Raw genomic sequence first — 19,367 nt, 5'->3', positions numbered from 1 at the left:
AGTGTTCAAGTGTCTTTTTAGAACAGTTTTCATGGAAAGAATTGCACTGTTCCGTCAGAAGTTGCTCTCTAACATGCTTTTGAATAAGAACAATAAGAATCAAAACCCTCCAGAGGGAGGAGTTGGAAAAGACTGAGGTTTATTAAGATAAACATGACTGGTTATGGTAAAGTATGAAAGAAATGGAGTTTGGAGTTAATGTAGAAAAGCAATATTTGCATTCCTGGCAACTTTGTTGATTTCATCTACTGAAGATACTGGTAGAATAGGAACCCCCTCCCTTAAAATCAGTTGATGAATCATTGCTCTGGACAGGGTCCAGCTTCTTATATATCTGGGATCAAGTTATGCTACTCTCCCTATTTTTGTATGCTAACAATGATAAATGATAAATGGATATATCTGTCACTAAAATGACACCATTAAAATGGTGATGACACCTCTTAACTAACAGCCCTGTAGATTAAACAAATGGGAACAGTTTTGAGCTAACATCTTGAGCTATCACAACCTTACATCTTAATTATGACGTCTTTTTACTAACACAGTGTAGATACAACATATTAGCAGATTAGAGGAATAAAAGTGTTGATGCAAACTATTTTAAATTCACAATATCAAGCAGTGTCTCCAAACATAGCACACATCATCTAAAAAAAACCCCAAACCAAAAAACCATAACACTCTGAAGAAAACTACAAGAAAAGAGAAAGTTTTTCCAACTATGAAATTACTTTCAAAATACTCCTAACTTAGAATCTTGAATATAGCCAATGTTAAAAAAATGAATTCATTGAAAAAGCACACGACACACAAAGTTCAGGAAAAATATTGGTTACTCAGAGAACATCTACCTCAATATTTCAATATTTAATTTGGAATCCATGTTTTTAAAAGTGTTAGACTTCTTTAAACACTAAAAGTGTTTAAAATCAAACCCAAGAAACTGGTTCAGATGCAAACAACTGCAAACTAAATCCTTGTTTAAACCAAGCTAAAAGTTTGGTGAAACAGGTTTACACCTTGTATGTATTATAAACATTCTTGCTTTAACTGGACAACAGTGGTGATTTTTATAGCGTATATTTTGTAAACCAGCTTTGCAAACACTTCCTGAATGGGCCTCTGAAATATTTTTTGTACTTTCTTATATTTGACACTGGGGACATCTTGTGGTAATTCTAGTCAAGGTAAATAGCACCTGCTGCTTTTGTCATCTTTGCTGATTTGCTTACTGCTGAGTGAATTGATAAAAATGCAGTGTATGGATTCATGCCGAGGAGATAATAGATATTTTAATAAAATAAAACTAAAATAAAACTAGCCTAAGTTAAATGTTGAAATCTCACTCCAGCCACAGAAAGGAAAAAACAAAATCAAATCTGTACCAGAAACCTGAAAACAAAATCAAACCTGGTACTTTCTGTACCAGAAAGTTAATGATTCCTTCTGGAAAAGACTAAACTCTTGCTGACAAGGGCTGGTTAATAGATCTATGGGGCAGATAGGGAAGTGTGTATGCACTCTAGATAATGGGGACTGCAAGTGACACAGTCCTAAGTTGCCCCTCTCATATGTGTTCTGACTACAACAAAATGACATGGATGTTTTGTCATTCCTAAAGCTACAGTGAAAATCCACTATTAAATAGGAACTACCAATTTCAGTACATCTAAAGAAAATAACTGATGAATCCTGTAAAAATCTTACAGTTTTAATTGCCCTTTTAAACCAAAATACCTTTTCCTTGTCACTAACAAGAAAAGAAAGTGTCACTATAAGGCAAGTAGTTGGCCAAATTGTCAAGTGAAATAATTTTGTGGCTGCCTAGCATGGTTGTAGTGACATGGATAGTTTTATCTGTCCGTGTAGGAAATATGGTACAGGTTTTTATGTTGTTGTAATTTTCCCTTGCCCTCTATGTTTTAAGAGAGAGGTATGTTGAAGAGCTACGAAAAGAAGCAGGCAGAAAAGGTACAGCTCACATGAATGCTAGCCAAGGATATCTGACCCTGTGAATTGCTTAACACAAGGGCAAAAAATGTGGTTTTGAGAAGGGCCTGTAAGAGTCCCACATATGCTTTATACTTAGCAATGAACTATAATGCCTGCACCATGAATACAGTCTTGGATTTCATTTAGGTGATGAAACTTCAATGAGGAGGACACTGGAAATTCCCCTTCCAAGGTACAGCCCAAGCACCCAGTGCAAGTGATCAGTTCTGGTGGAAATCAGCAGTCTGCAGTGGTACAAATAGCATCACAACATCAAGTAAAGCATTGGTGTATCTAGGGCTGAAATTCTATAGCCTTACAGTAAGAGGACTATGATATATAGAAGCAACATGATGAGCAAGTACCTCACCCAGCTGTGGGAATACCAGAGAGACTAAGATACACATTGCACAAAAGCTTTTAGATGATCACAAGAAAAAAAGGTTAGAAAAATCAGGAATATTACGTCTTAGAGTTTGTGTGTAGAATACAAAATGCCTGAACTGCCCATGTTTTGAACAATCTGGACTAGGTCTGATAGCAGGAATAAATCACGAAGTAAGGTCTCAGAGATGCATATCTTAAATTGTATTGAAATCAATGGCAAAAACATCTGATAAGCATTGTTAATTGTATAATTCTGCTCTCTCATATAACTCTTTAAATTGGTAAAAGCTTTATCTTGGTTACTACTAGTATTTCACCACTTTAAAGACATTTTCAGCAGGAGTATTAGGCAATTTATCACCATGTAATATCTAAATTTTAAAAAGAATTGGAAATTATTTGTCATTTCTTTTGGTGAGATATACAAATGATAGGTTATATGAAACACAGAATTACAAAATGACTGAGTTTGGAAGGCATCTCTGGAGTTCCTGTGGTCTAACCCCCTGCAGCAGCAGAGCCACTGGGAGCTGGCTGCCTGTGACTGTGTCCAGATGGCTTTTGCAAATCTCCAATGGGGGAGAATCAACAAATTCTTTGGGCAATCTGTGCCTGTGCCCAGTCACCCTCACAGAAAAAAACTGTTCCCCATTGTTTAGAAAGTACCTCCTGTGTTTCAGTCTATGCCCGTTGTCTCTGGTCCTGTCACAGAACACTACTGAGGAGAGCATGGCTCTCTTTGTTGCACTCTCTCTTTGGGTATTTCTAGGTATAGATGAGTTCTCTTTCCTGGGCTGAACCCATCTCAGTTTTTTTCTCTCAGGAGATGCTCTCCAGTCTTTTCAACACCTACTAAAGATTATTGAGAATTACCTCACAGTGATATGTTAATTCAGCACTCATGGGTGTATCCCAACAGCACTCTGGTATGGTCAGATTGCTTAAGTGTTCCCTGACCTGATCCTCTTCCTCCAAGGAAGAATTGCCTATGCATTTTCCTTTCTCCACATTTTTCATGTGTCTCTGGGTTTTCTGAAAGACGGGATTGCTAGTAAAGACTGAGGCAAAGAAGGCATTCTGTACCACAGTGTTTTCCATGTCATAGAATCATGGAACACAGAATGATTTGAGTTGGAAAGGACCTAAAGGTAGTAGTAGTTCCAACACTCCCTGCTGTAGGGAGGGACACCTTCCATTTGATCAGCTTGCTCAGATTCCCATCCAATTTGGCCTTGGACATTTCGAGGACATCCACAACTTCTCTGGGTAACCTGTTCCTGTATCTCACCATCCTCACAGTAAAAGGTATTTCCTGATATCTAATCCAAATCTACTCTTTCAGTTTGAAGCCATTCCCCCTTGTCCTGTCACTACATGCTCTTGTAAAAAGCCTCTATCCAGGTTTCTTATAGGCTCCCTTCAGGTACTGGAAAGATGTAATTATGTCACCCCCAAACCTTCTTTTCTCCAGGTTGAACAAATCCAATTCTCTCAGCCTTTTCTCATAGGAGAGGTACTCCAATCACTCCAATATTCTGGGTGTCCCTTCTCTGGATTCACCCCAATAGTACGAAATCCTTCCTGTTGTGGCACCCCAGAGCTGATGCAGAACTGCAGTGGGGTCTCACCAGAGCAGAGCAGAGGGGCAGAATCCCCTCCCTGGCCCTGCTGCCCACGCTGCTCTGGATGCAGCCCAGGACTTTCTGTTTGGCTCTCTGGGCTGGGAGTGCCCATGGCTGGGTCATGTCCAGCCTCTCACCCAGCAGCACCCCAAAGCCCTTCTGGGCAGGGCTGCTCTGATATGTTCATCCCCAGCCTTTTTTGATAGCAGGCATTGCCCAAGTTGCACTTGCTCTTGTTAAACCTCATGAGATTCCCATGGATCCACCTCCTGAGCTTGTCCAGATTCCTCTGGATGACATCCCATCATTCAGGTGTATCAAATGTATCACTCAGCTTGGTCTCATCTGCAAATTTGCTGGCAGTGCACTCAATCCCTTTGTCTATGTCATAAATGAAAATATTACATAACACTTGTCCCAGTACAGACACCTGAGGGAGACCACCTATCTCTCCTATCCATTGGGGCTCTGAGCACCACACTAATTTGTTACCCATCTAACAGTCCACCCATGAAGTCACTCTCTATTTTAAGAGAGAAGGATGTTGTGGTGGCCTGTGTAAAAGGCTTTACAGAATTCCAGATAAATGACATCTGTCACCCTTCCCTTGCGCACTGATGCGGTCACCCCATCACAGAAGGCCATTGCATTGGTCTGGCTGGACCTGCCCTTGGTGCAGCCATGCTGTCTGTCCCAAAGGACTCCCTGTCCTACATGTGCCTTGGCACAGCTTCTGAGAGGGTCTGTTCCAGGATCTTCCCAGGCATGGAAGGAAAGCTGACAGATTGGTAGTTCCCAAGGTCCTCCTCTCTACTCTTTTAAAAGATGAGTATGATATTTCTTTTTCCAATCACCCGGGACCTCACCTGATTGCCATCACTTTTCAAATATCATGGAGAGTGGCTTGGCAAGTACATCAGCCGATTGATTCCCTCAGGACTCTGGGATGCCCCTCATCTGGTCCCTTAGTCTTCTGTACATACATGCAAGTTCTTCTCCTTTCACCAGCAGGACTGAGAACACCATCTGGGCCCAAGAGCCAAGTTTTCCCTAGCAGTATCATTCCTTTTCCCATGGAAGATCAGCAGATGTCTTAGTCAGGGAATCAGACAAGCTTCTGCAGTCCCTACACATTATCCTGGACAGAGGACCCTGGCAGGCATCAAATCTTTCCAATTGATATGCCAGATGGTTTCTTCTGTCCCCTGAAGCAATGAGTCACCCACCGCAATTAATCACTATTTCCTCCTGGTGGTATTGCATGTTTTATGGCCAGGTGGACCAGATAATTTGCTTGAAGGCACATGAAGCTCCTACTCAGCTTTGAGGATAGTGAACCTATTGCATAGCTGCAAACCTTTAGGCAAGAAAAGTGTTCCTTCCTGTACCGTAAGTCACCTGCTTCCATCTCTTTAATTCTCCAGAGGTTGCACTTATCTTCCTATTAGGGGTGAACACTGCCAGCTTCTCAGCTCCAGGTGGGGTTGCTGGCTTTTCAAGCTGTTGAATCTCAGAGAACGTCCTATCTCTCTTTTCTCTACCCTTATGCTATGCAGCCTGATCACTTCCTCTGGTAACTCTTCATCTTGGCAGCAAAGATCCTCCAACATATTACAGCTCCTACAACAAATTAAAATGAAACAACAGATTTTAAATGGAAGTATTCTAAATGCCAAAGTAGCTGCTGAAGTAAAAATGTCTCTTCAGGCTGAACATCCTACTGTTATCAAAGTACTATTTCACTTGCCAGAAATTTATTTCTCATATTAGGTATCTCCAACTTCTGCCACTGCTTGTTATCACTATTTGTCTGCACAGGGATCCTCCTTCACACTACCTCTAAGGTGTAGCTCAGTTTCTGTGTAAAGGTAGCTTATCATCACCTCTAACCCCTCTACACAAAGACAGCCTAGCCTTGCAGCCATTAAGTCAGCACATAGCTTACATACAAAGTTGAAACTAACAAAGAGAAAAACCCCTACAACAAAGCAATGTAATGTAAGTTACAGAAAGATTTTATATTAAATGTTTGACAAGTTACAAAGATTTTCACATGGATCTACTGTGAAAATGACCATTTAGTGAAAGTCTGTCCCTGGGAATGGTGATGCTCAAGAAAAGTTCTCAGCATTTAGAGAATGCTTTGCTGCAGTCTCAAAGGTAACTTGAAGCAGCAGAGAAACACTTTCTGGGAAGACAATGTTTGAAACAACTGCTTTGAAATAACTACAGATACGCAATATAAATATGATCAGGGCATGGCTAGGGGAACAGGCTTCAGATACTTGCCAACTAGGGCTTTGGATTTTCTCTGGGGTTGTAAGCAATGACTCAGAAGGGAGGATGTGAAACAAATGTGAAAAACTGCTGCAGGATTAGATGAATGGTTGTTCCACAGAGGGAACTATAAGTAAAGAACTGCCCAGTCTCATCTATCATGATCACTCAAAGCTCTCTGTGAAGTGCTCCTACCTGCAAGCTATTTGTATGGCAAAGCAAGAAAATCTAGTTCCTCCATATCACCATATCAGCACTGGTAGGATAATATATTAGTGGATCAATTGTTGCACAAAGGGGGAAAATTATGCTCAGAGATACAAATTATTTTCTCAAGAAACTCTTGACCTGTCATGTAACTTCATTGATAAGAGCAAATTTTGCTTTCAAAATAGTAAAAGGGGCAGCTCTGAGAGGAATGGCTTGAAAAAATCAGTGGGGAAAAAAACTAAAGGAAAATTTGTGGAAATAACTGGATCTCTAAATTCCACTTCTTGCATTATTATATTAATGGGGTTTACAGATACTGAGGTTATGGCCCTGGGCAAATAAGCATTTCCCTCTGCACACTTTTTTCCCCACAATCCTACTTCCAGCCTAGCGAGAACACTTTATGCTGGAATTGGTGCTCATATTTGAAGCTCCTGAAGTCTTTTACACTGATCTAGTCATGCCATACAGGGCATATTATGTGCCATACAGGGCATGTTGCTTTATGGCACATTTTCCTACCTCTATTTCTCTCTTGTGGCATCCTTGCAATCCAGAACTTGGTTGTTCCTGAGTCACTTTTACAATACACAACCTGCCACACCCTACTCCACTGGTCAGCCCTTGTCTGTGAAGCCCTGATTAGCTTGTGAGAAAGAATGCGAGGAGGCATGGGCCTGTGTTTTACTCAGATATGAAGGCTAATTATTCAACTGGCCTGGAGGTCTCCATGTAGGTGAGCTACAAATGTGTGAAGAGTTTATTGCCTGTTCAGCGGTGCAGTTGGGTGCAGCACCTTCTGCTTCCAATGGGAGAGTAGACAGGAAAGTGCTTCAGCTGGGATCGGGACCTCCCTTGTACAGGAGCTGGAGAGTAACAAAATGGCTTGAAGCAACTATGTTTATGCAGCAGAAGCCATGCAAACAGACTATGTTCAGTGAATGAAATTGTGGGCTGCTGCTTTGATGGCTGGTTGGGAGGTTGGAGTTGTATGGATGATATGCCTTTGAGTTGTGTCAGCAATGCCTAACTGGGATGCTGGGCACAAAGGAAAACATGGTAGGCTGTGGAATCCAGATTGCTGGATGCACTGTGCTGCTGACTGCAGAGGTATTGAGTGAAAAACAGATTCACAGCCTTCTCTAACAAGATCCAGGAACTTGTTTCCTGTGTGGTGCAGGAAGTACTTCTTCCTGGTATGTTCCCTGTTCCTGCACCTTTTCCTGGTTTGGCAAGAGTGTGACTCAATATTCTATGGGAGTTGCAATGTATTTTGTGAAGCATGGTGATGTGGACTTGTGAGATAATTACTGATGCAAGAAAACAGCTTTTTCTGTTCCCACTGTTCTTCCAGGTGACTGCTTAAGTGCTGCTCATTGGTAGCATCACGGCATAGACTGCATTATTAACCTTAGGGTTGCTGAGAGAGGCTGTAAATATATCCAGGCTCAATAAGGCTCTTCATCTGTAAATAGAGAACATTCTTTCACCATCTGTATTGCCATTAATTGATGTGATCTCCACATAAAAAGCAGTTAAATACACCTATGAAATGTGTTTTATTCAGCCCTGACATGACTTATCTTTCAAGATAAATACTATTTGAAGTAAAGACAAGCTTGACATAGATGTCTCAGCTCAATATCAGTTTCTCAGTTCATTCTATTTTGATGGTAGCTTCATGGAAATTGAGTGTTTGCTCATGGTAATTTCAGCTGGAAGAAGTACAAAACATTTTTCTCTTAGTCCTCTACAGTGTCAGAATTTGTGCTGCTCTATGAAGCTTTTGCAGTTTAAAATCATGAGGCACATACTATTTGCCAGTGGAACATTTTTGTTCTGAGAGTCTAGTCTTAAGAGTTGAATAGTTACTGATTTTTGTTAGTTTGAGCTAATTCAAGCAGCAAATTTAAAAAATCAGTGTTTTCTTTGTACGATCTTGTGTAGAAGACAATTGAAAGAATACAAGTGGCTGACTCTGTCAAGACCTCTGGAGATCACTCTGTTGACCATCATGGTCAACAACAGCAAGTTAATCACAGTCTTGAACAGGCAGACAGATTCTATAACCTCCCTGTTCCAGAGTGCTTAACAACATTGATGGTAAATAACATTTTAATACTTCTAGTCTGAGCTTTTAATGCTCCAGTTTTTGTCTCTTGCTTTTCATCTACTGATGTGCACTTCTGAATAGAATTTGTCTCTGCATTCCCTACATCCTCCCATGAGGAAGTTGAAGGTAAAAGAAGGTGCAAGTCCCCAGTGAATAAAACTGGCAAATGCAGCAACAGATAAGGAGAAGGCTGAGGAACTCAATAGCTTTTCCCCCTCTGCCTTCACTGGGAATCTCTTTCCACAACTCTGGAGTGGATGGGGAGCAAAGTTCTCCTACTGTAAGAAAAGATCAGGTTCAAGACTACTTGAGAAATCTGAACAGACATAAGTCTACGGGACCTGATGAGATACATCCCACAGTCCCAAGGGAACTGGCTAATGTACTTGTCAAGCCACTCTCTGTAATATTTGAAAAGTGATGGCCATCAGTTGAACTTCTAGGTGAGTGGAAAAGGAAACATTGTGCCCATCTTTTAAAAGGATAGAAATGAGAACCCTGAGAAGTCCTCTCCTCTGTGCTTGAGAAGAGCATGGGACAGATGTACCTAGAGGAGGTGTTATGGCACACGAAGGTGATTCAAGACAGCACAGCTTCTCCTAGGACAAGTCTTGCCTGACCAACCAAGTGGCCTTCTGTGATGGAGGGACCAGATCAGTGGGCAAGAAAGGGATAAAGATGACCTTTATCTGGATTTCTATAATGCCTTGTAGCAGCTCCCCACAATGTCCTTCTCTCTAAATTGGAGAAAGGGATTTGATGGGTGGACTGTCCAGTTGACAAGGCTGCATGGCTGCATCAGAGAGCAGTGGTCAATGGATCAAGGTCTGGCTGGAAATCAGTGATGAATGGTGTCCCTCAGGAGTCTGTCTTGGGACTGATTCTGTTTAGTGTCTTCATCTATGAAATAGAGAAAAGGATCAAGCACCATCAGCAAGTTTGCAGATGACATCAAGCTGAGTGGTGCAGGTTGACACATGTGAAGGACAGGAGGCCATCAGAGGGACCTGGACAAGCTTGAGAAGTGGTTCCATGGCAATGCTATGAGTTTCAAAAAGACCAAGTTCAAGGTGCTGCACCTGTGTCAGGGCAATCCCCAGTCTCAGCACAGGCTGGGGTGAACAGATCACAGCAGCCCTGCCCAGAAGGGCTTTGGGGTGCTGCTGGGTGAGAGGCTGGACATGACCCAGCCATGGGCACTCCCAGCCCAGAGAGCCAAACGTGTCCTGGGCTGCATCCAGAGCAGCGTGGGCAGCAGGGCCAGGGAGGGGATTCTGCCTCTCTGCTCTGCTCTGGTGAGACCCCACTGCAGTGCTGCATCAGCTCTGGGGTCCCAGCACATGGAACTGTTGGGGCAGTCCAGAGAAGACCACAAAGATGATCTGGAACTACAGAGAGGCTGGAGCACCTCTCCTACAAGGAAGGACTAAGAGTTGGAGCTGGAGAAAATAAGCCTTTGGAGTGACCTTATTTGCAGCCTTTCAATCCTCAAAGGGACTTATAAGGAAGACTAAAAGAGACTTTCTTTTTTTTTTTTTTGACAGATTGAAACAACAGGGCAAAAGGTAGCACTTTTAAAATAAAAGCTTAGTTTCAGACTAGACATAAAGAAAACATTTTTTTACAATGAGATGGTAGAACACTGTAACAGGTTCCCCAGAGACTTCTTGGATGCCTCATCCCTGGGGACATTCAAGGTTTTTGGATGGTGATCTAAGCAATCTGATCTGTATGAAAATGTCTCTGTTTATTGCACAGGAGTTGGAGTAGATGACCTGCAAAGGTCCCTTCCAACAGAAAGTACTCTATCATTCTATAAACTTTTTCCATCCCTTTTTCCAGATTGACAGAAGGCTGGCGCACTCTGCTGAACCTAACCCAATATATCCATCTCTTTCCTATATTATTTGGGATCTAAAACTGAACACAGCAATTCATAGCCACCTCACAAGGGCCTGAATCATTAACAGTGAAAGGACCACTTCCCTGGATCTGCTATCTCTGCCTTTGCCAGTACAGCCAAGCATCTGGCTGGCTTTATCTGCTGCAATACTGTTTCCCAGGTAACAGAGTAACAGAATAATTTAGGTTGGAAAAGATATCCAAGACCATCAAGTCCAAGCACTGATCAAGTACCACCATGTTCACTAAACCACAGCACAAAGAGCTACATTTTCTGAATGCTTCCAAGGATGATGACTCCACCATTTACTGAGCAGCCTGTTTCAATGCTTAACCACTTAACCAGTGCAGACATTTTTCCCAAAATCCAACCTGAACCTTCCCTGCCACAATTCCTCTTGTCCTGTTGTTAACTGGCAGGAAAAAGAGACAGATCACTATTTCAACACAACCTTTCAAGTAGTTGTTCAAAGCAGGTCCCTACTGAGCCTTTTTTCCCCAGCAGAAACAACCCCAGCTCCCCTAGCTGCTCCTCATAGCACTGGTGCCCTAGAACATTCACCAGCTCTGTTACCTCCTCTGGACATGCTCCAGCACCTCAATATCCTTCTTGGAGTAAGGGACCCAAAACTTGACACAGCATTTGAGGTGTGGCCTCACTCATGAGTATAGGAGGACAATCCCTGCCCTATTCTGGCTCCTGCTGGCCACACTATTGCTGGTACAGGCCAGGATGCCATTGGCCTCCTTGGCCACCTGGGCACTGCTGGCTCCTGTTCAGCTGCTGTCACCAGGACTCCCAGGGCCTTTTCCTCTGGGCAGCTTTCCAGCCACTCTGCCCCAGCCTGTGGCACTGCCTGGGGCTGTTGTGACCCGAGGGCAGGACCCAGCTCTGGGCCTTGTTGAACCTCACAGCACGGCCTTGGCCCATGATCCAGCCTGTCCAGATCCCTCTGCAGAGCCTGCCTGCCCTCCAGCAGATCAACACTCCCACACAGCTTGGTGTTGTCTGCAAACTAAAGGTGCACTCAATCTCCCCATCCAGGTCACTGAGGAAGGTATTAAACAGAACTGGCCCCAGTACTGAGCCCTGGGGAGCACCACCTGCAGACACCAGCTGCATTTAACTCCATCTGCCACCAATCGCTGGGCCCAGCCATGCAGGTAGGTTTTTAACCTGTGAACAGTGTGCCTGCCTGAGCCATGAGCAGACACTTTCTGCAAGAGAATATTGTGGGAAACAGTGTCAAAGGCTTTACTGAAGTTCAAGGAGAAATATCCACAGCCTTTTCCTCATCCTCTAAGGTCATGGAAGGGATCAAGTTGGTCAAGAAAGACGCGCATTTCACAAACTCTTGCTGGCTGGCCCTGATCTTCTGGACTTCCTGTACATTGGTGATTAGTCCTAAGGCCTGTATAGGACAGTCACGAAAAGTATTTACTACACTTCTCCTGGATAAATGAGGAGTATGAATCTTGAACTAGTCAAAGAAACTTTCCTTAACAAACACACAATGGAATTAATTTTGTCTCTTTGATTCAGAAACTTGGGCTGAGATAGGAAGTGTGTGAAGCTGTAACTCCATGTTTTCAACTTCGGCTTTTTCCCCATTGATTTTTCCCTGGAGGAACAGGTAGATAGTGTTGCTCTCTTAAAAATGTGCAGAGGCCAGAGATCAAAATGCTGCACAAACTGTCCCTGTCTTGCAGCACAGTTACTCAAGAAATAATCACAACAGTCACCCTGAACTGAACATTCTGTTGTTGGTGGCTGTATCTCCACGAGATAGGTGAGCCAGAGTCCGGTTGCCAGGGGATCACTATATAACACAGAACTTGAAATCTAGCAAAACACGTGGTTTTACAGAAATTCCTTTTCAGAAATTAATCATATTCACAAATGGTACTAAGAGGTCAAAGGCTAAAGGGACCAGTGGGGAGGTCACTACCACATGGCCACAGTGGAACTGTGGCATTCTGGGTATCAGAGGCTGAAGGTCCAATTTCTTATCTTAGTACGAGTAGGCAGAAAATCTGCACTGGGATTATGTTGAAGCTGCAGCAGTGTCTGAAATAATTACGGCTTCCCAGAAAGTGAGTCTGGAGCATGAAAGGACCCTATCTCAGGTTTGTCCTACAGAGGTCACTACAAACCCACTTCTGAGAAAACTGCAATGCTGGTTTGCACTATTATCACACTAACACTGACTGCACGCTGAAGTGTCTTTGTCTATCACCAGTATTTATTTACAGCTCACATGTTTGCACAGTGACAAATAAAAACCTCATGCAACCTTTCAGACAGATGTAGTGTAACTTTGAGAGCAAGACATTAGTAAGCATTGTGTTTTGACTTCTCTGCACCAGGAAAAAAACCCCCTACAACTCCAGCCACTCCTGTTTTCTAAAGATGGACAGTCAACTCTAAGTTGGAATAAAACTTGCTTTCTTGAATTTCTGAATTTCTGAATTTCTCGTACCTTAAGTAGATTTGCAATTTCACAGGTGTCTGTGACATTTTGTATATGATTTTTGATTAAATATTTTTATTGCTTGTTAGTATTGAAGAGTGGTAAAATAAAACTTTTCAAATTAGAAAAAAAGCTAATAGTACATTTGAAAAAGCAGTTTCATCACTTGGATTGAACCTCAAATTGCATCTAGAGAAAAGTTTTCTCAGATGCTAACTCTTATCTAACAGCAATATGATTATATTAAATAACATGTTTATTTTTTGGATTACTGTTCAAGTGTTTCTCTGTAGTGTTGGAGTGCAAGTGGTGAAAGAAAACACACTTTTCTTTCTGACACTGTTTTAGGAACATGGTTTCCAAACCACTGAAATAAGCTTTAGGAAAAAAGCCCAGACCATGCTTCTGTCTACATCCTTCATCACTATATTTTTAAAGTCTATGCTAAATGAGAACATGCAGGCTTACAGCTGGAATAGAACCTCAATGAATTTGATTCAGACCTTGATTCATGAAGAAATGAGAGTTACAGCTTTGGCTGTGGTGAGGTTCTGTAGCCAGTGCTTGGAATGACTGTGTCCTGCGTTTTCCCATGGCATTAGAGCTTTTGCGCCTGGGACGGGGCAGCTCCAGATGTACAAATGAGATGCTGGAAAGCAGTGTCACAGAAAGGGACCTGGGGGTCCTGGTTTGTGGCAAGCTGAACACGAGTCAGCAGTGCCCTGGCAGCCAGGAGGGCCACCCGTGTCCTGGGGACATCAGGCACAGTATCAGTTGGGGGATTGTCCTGCTATGCTCTGCTCTGGGGCAGCCTCACCTCCAGTGCTGGGGACAGCTCTGGATGCCACAGTAAAAGAGAGATACAAAGCTATTAGAGTACAAAGGAGGACCATGAGGATGCCAAAGGGTCTAGAATGGAAGCCATATAAGAAGCAGCTGTGTTGTTCTGTTCAGCCTGGAGGAGACTGAGGAGAGAACTCATTGCAGTGAGCTTCCCTGTGATGGGGAGAGGAGGCAATGGTTTTAAACTGAAAGAGGGTAAATTTGCTTGGATATAAGGATGAAATCTTTTACAATGAGAGTGTCGAGGCACTGGAACAGGTTGCTCAGATAAGTTGTGGATGCTCCATCACTGGAAGTGTCCAAGGTCAGGTTTCACACTCTGATCTAGTGAAGGATGTCCTGACATGGGTCATCATTATCTTTAAAGGTCCCTTCCAACCATAACTGTGGTATGATTCTGTATTTTGTAGATAATAAATACCACAGAGGGTTTTTAAATTTGCTTTAGAATATGTAAAAAACCCTGTATGCATAGTGAAATGCAGAATATTAAGAAAGGATACCTAAGTATAGACATAACAACAAAAGATGACTAAGGCGTCAGCCAGGCTTGAACATATCCACTGACTTTATGACTGTTACTTGAGCTGTCAGCATCATTTGTTGCCAAACAGTAAAAAGAGTAAGAAACAGATTATTCTGAGAGTGAAATTATAATGGCTGCACTGTCTTGAGCTGAATAATCAAAAGAACCTAAAAAAATCACCTAATGATCCTATTATGTCATGTAACAGAAATGATCATAGGACATGTGATTATAAGAGGCAATTACAGACAGAGGTAGCTGGGTTTTTTCCCCTATTTATACTACTAACTTGTTAGTTTAGCCTGAAATTTATAAAAGATTCACCATGGAATGTTAATAGTTGTCCAACATCCAAAAACATCATCCAGACCAGAATGGAGAGTAAAATTCTATTCTATTAAGACCTGAGGTGCTTGTGGTCGTTCAAAGTACAGGTTTTGAGGAGCCCCAGCAAGATCTGAGTAGAAAACTGTGATGCTAAGCTCTCAATAAATAAGACCCAGTGCTTCATTCTTACGTTTGGGTGCCTTTTTCTTACTCTCTCTCTCTTTTGCAATATATCAGGGCCTGTAAGACAGTCCTGGCTGGCCAAATATATTCCATAGAATGAGGCACCCAAAAGAGAAGCTTGAAGAGTCAGTCAGCAGTTTCTCCTCTCTCAGACACTATAGCATCAAAGCTGAGAAGCACCTGGGAATGTGTTAGTGGTGCAGCAGTGAAAGTTAATTAGTATCTACTTTAGAGATTAGGTTTTTGTTTGTGCCAGTATACAAAGGGATATGCTCTGAAAAATCATTGTCTTGAGGAATGCCCTTCTGCCTACCCATACTTTCTAGCCAGACAGCATTTCTTACTGTGTTTTCCTTCTTTCCTAGTGTCCCTACTTTGTGAGATACCAAAAGCCACGTCTCAGTCCAGCTAAACATTTAAAACTTATTTAGATATATAAACCATTTTAATATTTTTCTATTGAAATCAAACCAATTCAAGTCTTTGAAATGTTTCCCTGTAATAGTAACATGCAGTGCTGTGAAAATTCCAGAATAAAAAAAGGATATGAGGAATGCAACAAAAATGTTCATAAATATTGACAGTCATCATTAGCATGCAGTATTGTTTTATTTTAATGGGTACAGGCTTTCATTAGATATTGATATGATTCCTTTGGCTTGGATTCGTGAGTTTATATACATGCATATGTCTGTACATTGGTAAACAGGATTAATTTAATTAAATTGTAGTCTAGTTTTATACAGTACAATCACGCATGCAGAATCTTTGCAGAGCAATGCAGACACCATCTATAACAGTATGTGAAGATACCATGTACCTTTAGGGTCAGAAAATAAAATTATTAGATGAAAATCAATTGTAAGGGAGTTCTACATTCCTACAATGCAGCTGAAGGAGCTGGAACTGAGACTGACGGGTAGAATAAGTTTTCCAACTCTCATAAAAAAATTAATCAGTGAAAACACAATATCAGCAGTGGAGTTTAGCTAGGAGAAATATTAATACTTACTGACACTTTTTCTGGGTATTTAATTTGCTGGGGTTCAGGTCACAAAATGGGAATATCATGTACATCAACAAATAGGTGAAGAGAACAGAGGGACTGTGTTTGCTTGAGCACCTCTGTCTTCATGCCTGAATCAAATTCAAACTGAGTTTGATGTGGACCAAAGTATACCAAAACAAACATGTCTAATTTCCATTGAGAAACTATAAGGGATTTCAGGCTAGAATGATATCCATTCCCTAATATCTACTGATGAATAACACTGCTAGAAATAGCATTATAGGTAGGATGCTAATGGAGGGCAAAGTGAAAAAAAAAGAAGGAAATTTCCCACAGTCCACTTGGAAACCTTAGAAGCAAATGCTGTGATAAAGTGGAACTACTGTTTGTCCTACGGTAAGATCTTCTGATATTAATAATGATTTCTATTGTAGGCCCCAGCAATTTTAGATTGACCAGCAGATAAGTACAACATTGAAACTCACTTTTCTTGTTTGGGAGAGTAAGCATTTTATTAACCACTTCAGTGGTTTGCACTTACCTCTGCAAATTTTCTCCTACTCTTGTTTCTGTGCTTACTCACCTCAACACTGATTTTTAATGTTAAATTTTACTTCATACCCTGTAATAGATACTGACATGTGTAGATAGGTTTCTACATTATAGTACCTTTGGATTTCTACTAAAGAAACTAATTTAGTTTAGAAAATACTGGTGGAAAACACACTAAAAAGTAGGTCCTTGATCAATCAGATATGGAACAATTCACCCCAAATGTGGCTATCTCCAGCAGTCAGTGTGCCTTTTCCCAAAGGTGATGTGCAATTAAGAAAGGGGTCTGGGGAAGGCATATGGATGAAGCTATGGTGTTGCATGTATGGTATTGCCACAGGAAGCCCATCACCTGTAACGAGGCAACAGCTGTCTCCATGAAGCCCAAGTAAATGGTATCTTGACTCAGTACTCTCTACCATGTCCTTAAGAAAATCACTCACACTCTCTTCTTTTCATTGTTTCAGTATATTTCCATTATGAGAAGATAAGAAAATTAAAAACAACAGGTGAATAATTTGATGTTACTCTTTTTTTGTTCAATTTTACATGGGATTCATTCTGATAGAAATCTAACTTTTTCCTAGGATCATATATTTCATTGTTAGAATACGCTTCTTATGTTTTCTACTTCTGCACCATTGAATTTGCTCCCTAAAACAGTAGTTCTATACTTGGAGTTAGAAAGAACTCCTATAGCCTCTACTGAAATTAAATCAAAATGCAGATACATGGCTGGTCACACATTATTCTCAAAAGTTTGTGTTAAGGTGTATGTAAGAAATAAGAAAGTTGTCTATATGCTAGCCAAGTGTCAAATACTGACTTAGCTGGCTTTCTTCTCACAACAGTGCTCACTGCATCAACACACTTAATTATCTCTATAGGAACTACAGGAATATGGTGGATTGGAAACTCATCTCCTGAGTCTTGCCTTGAATTTAAGTAAAGTAATGCTAACAACTTCTGTCTTTTCATCCTTTTGTAAAATGGATATGAAAACAGCCACTATGATCTATATAATACTACAATATTTACTTAATTCCATTAGAGTTTTTTATTCTAAGCTCTAAGAGTCTACGCTGCACAAAAAACCCCAACTTTCTAAATGCTGCCAATCCCTATTATGCTACTTTGATCTAGTTTAAAGAACCCAAACCAGAAAAGAGTAACACCAAGTCGCACATTCCACTCTTTCTGGGGATATGATGTATCTCAGGAATGATCAAAAAATCCACAAGTGCATTTAAATTTTTAAGAAGCTTCATTTTTACTTATTGTTTCTTATACTACACAAAATTCTACTCTATGGTATGCTTATGCACTTCACTAACATCTCTGAGCCTGACAATGCAGATCTATAAGCAGAAGTGATTTAGATACATTTCTATCTATTTCCTTCACATGGATAAAAACGTATTCCGATCTTCCCAAAATGTTACTTTTTAATATTTTTAATTTATTCTGTAAAGACTTCCCTTTTAAATTTTTTTAATTCAAAGCAGTTTATTTATTTTCTGTGCTCTGTAACTGAAGGGGTTTGCAGTTCCACAAAAATCTCTGGCATTCATGGATTTAATTGGAGTTGTCTTGAAAAAATCACACTGTCAGTAAAATTACACTGTCAGTAAAAAAAACAAATCCAGTAAGCTTTAGATGTAGGACAAAAATCTTCCAAGGTTTCCAGAAAAGTGCTGTGATGATTAATGACATCTCCTTCCTTTCCTTTTCTAGCTTCCTGATCACACCTGTAATCAAGACTGAGTCCTGACTTTCAGAAACACTTATAAATTATTTCTTGTGCAGTTGAATTCAGACCGTTGTGGCTGGATTAGATTCAAACTGACATATGTGCTAATAGAGTTCTTTTACTTTCTGATAATTCTGACAACATAAAATGTTGCATAGCATGGGGTATTATTGCATAAATTCCAGAAAAACCTGACCACAGAGAAACAGGAAAATTAAATATAAACAATCTTTATAAAACATTATGACACGGTTTTCTTTCTTATTGCCATCCAAGAACTTTGGCATCATCTATTTTTCGCAAGAGATACCATATCAATGTATCAATGTATTCAATGACTTTTTTTTATTTTAAAAAATGTTTGAAATTTAAAAAATTTTTTTGTCATATCACCTAAACTACAAAAACTATTGTTCTCATTTACACAGCAACTATGAAAACAGAATAGATATCAAATGGAAGATCTGAGGTAAAATTAAAGAATTCATCCAAAAGTGTTAGTTAAATTTTTTTTTTAACCTGTTGCCCCCCCAAACCAAAACCAAAAAGCAGAACCCAAAAAACCAAAATCAACCAATCAAACAAAAAACCCAAGACAAACAAACCAACAAATCCCCAAAAAATCCAAACAATTTGAAAAAGCTTCCACACACCTATTTGCATCTGAGAAGTCAATGTTCAGACTTGGGTTTGCTCAAATCAGTATGTCCAAGGCATCAAGAGATAAGCCCTCTTAATTCTGTTAGTGTTCTCTAACCAAGTATCATCGTATTCTAGGTATTCTTGAGATTCTCTTTATTTTCAATGGAATCTTGTTCTCCCATTAAACTGACTGCCACAATTTCAAAGGTGTTTGGGTCAAATATTTTTTCAGTTTTGCTACAGAAAAGCAAAATTAATTTGTTTTAAAATCCTACTACTGAGGTTTTTTCCCTAGAAACTGAGTTCTGCTGCTACCCATATACAGAAGAAATAGATAAGAAAATTTAAACCAGCTGTATCCTCAGGTTGTCACACTCCTTGTTCTCTGTTCCCTCTGCTACAATGTTTTTCCTCTGGACCCTGAAAAAAATAATCTAAGTTTCCATAAATAATGCTTCAACATGAAGAGAGTAATTCCCTTTGTCAAAAAGACCTCCAAAAAAAAAAAAAAAAGTAAAAAAAAAATAAAGAATCTCATCTTCATTCATGTTCTTTCTC

The sequence above is a fragment of the Parus major genome, chromosome Z (assembly GCF_001522545.3).
Source record: "Parus major isolate Abel chromosome Z, Parus_major1.1, whole genome shotgun sequence".
NCBI lineage: Eukaryota > Metazoa > Chordata > Aves > Passeriformes > Paridae > Parus > Parus major.
This window is presented reverse-complemented; position numbering follows the sequence as displayed.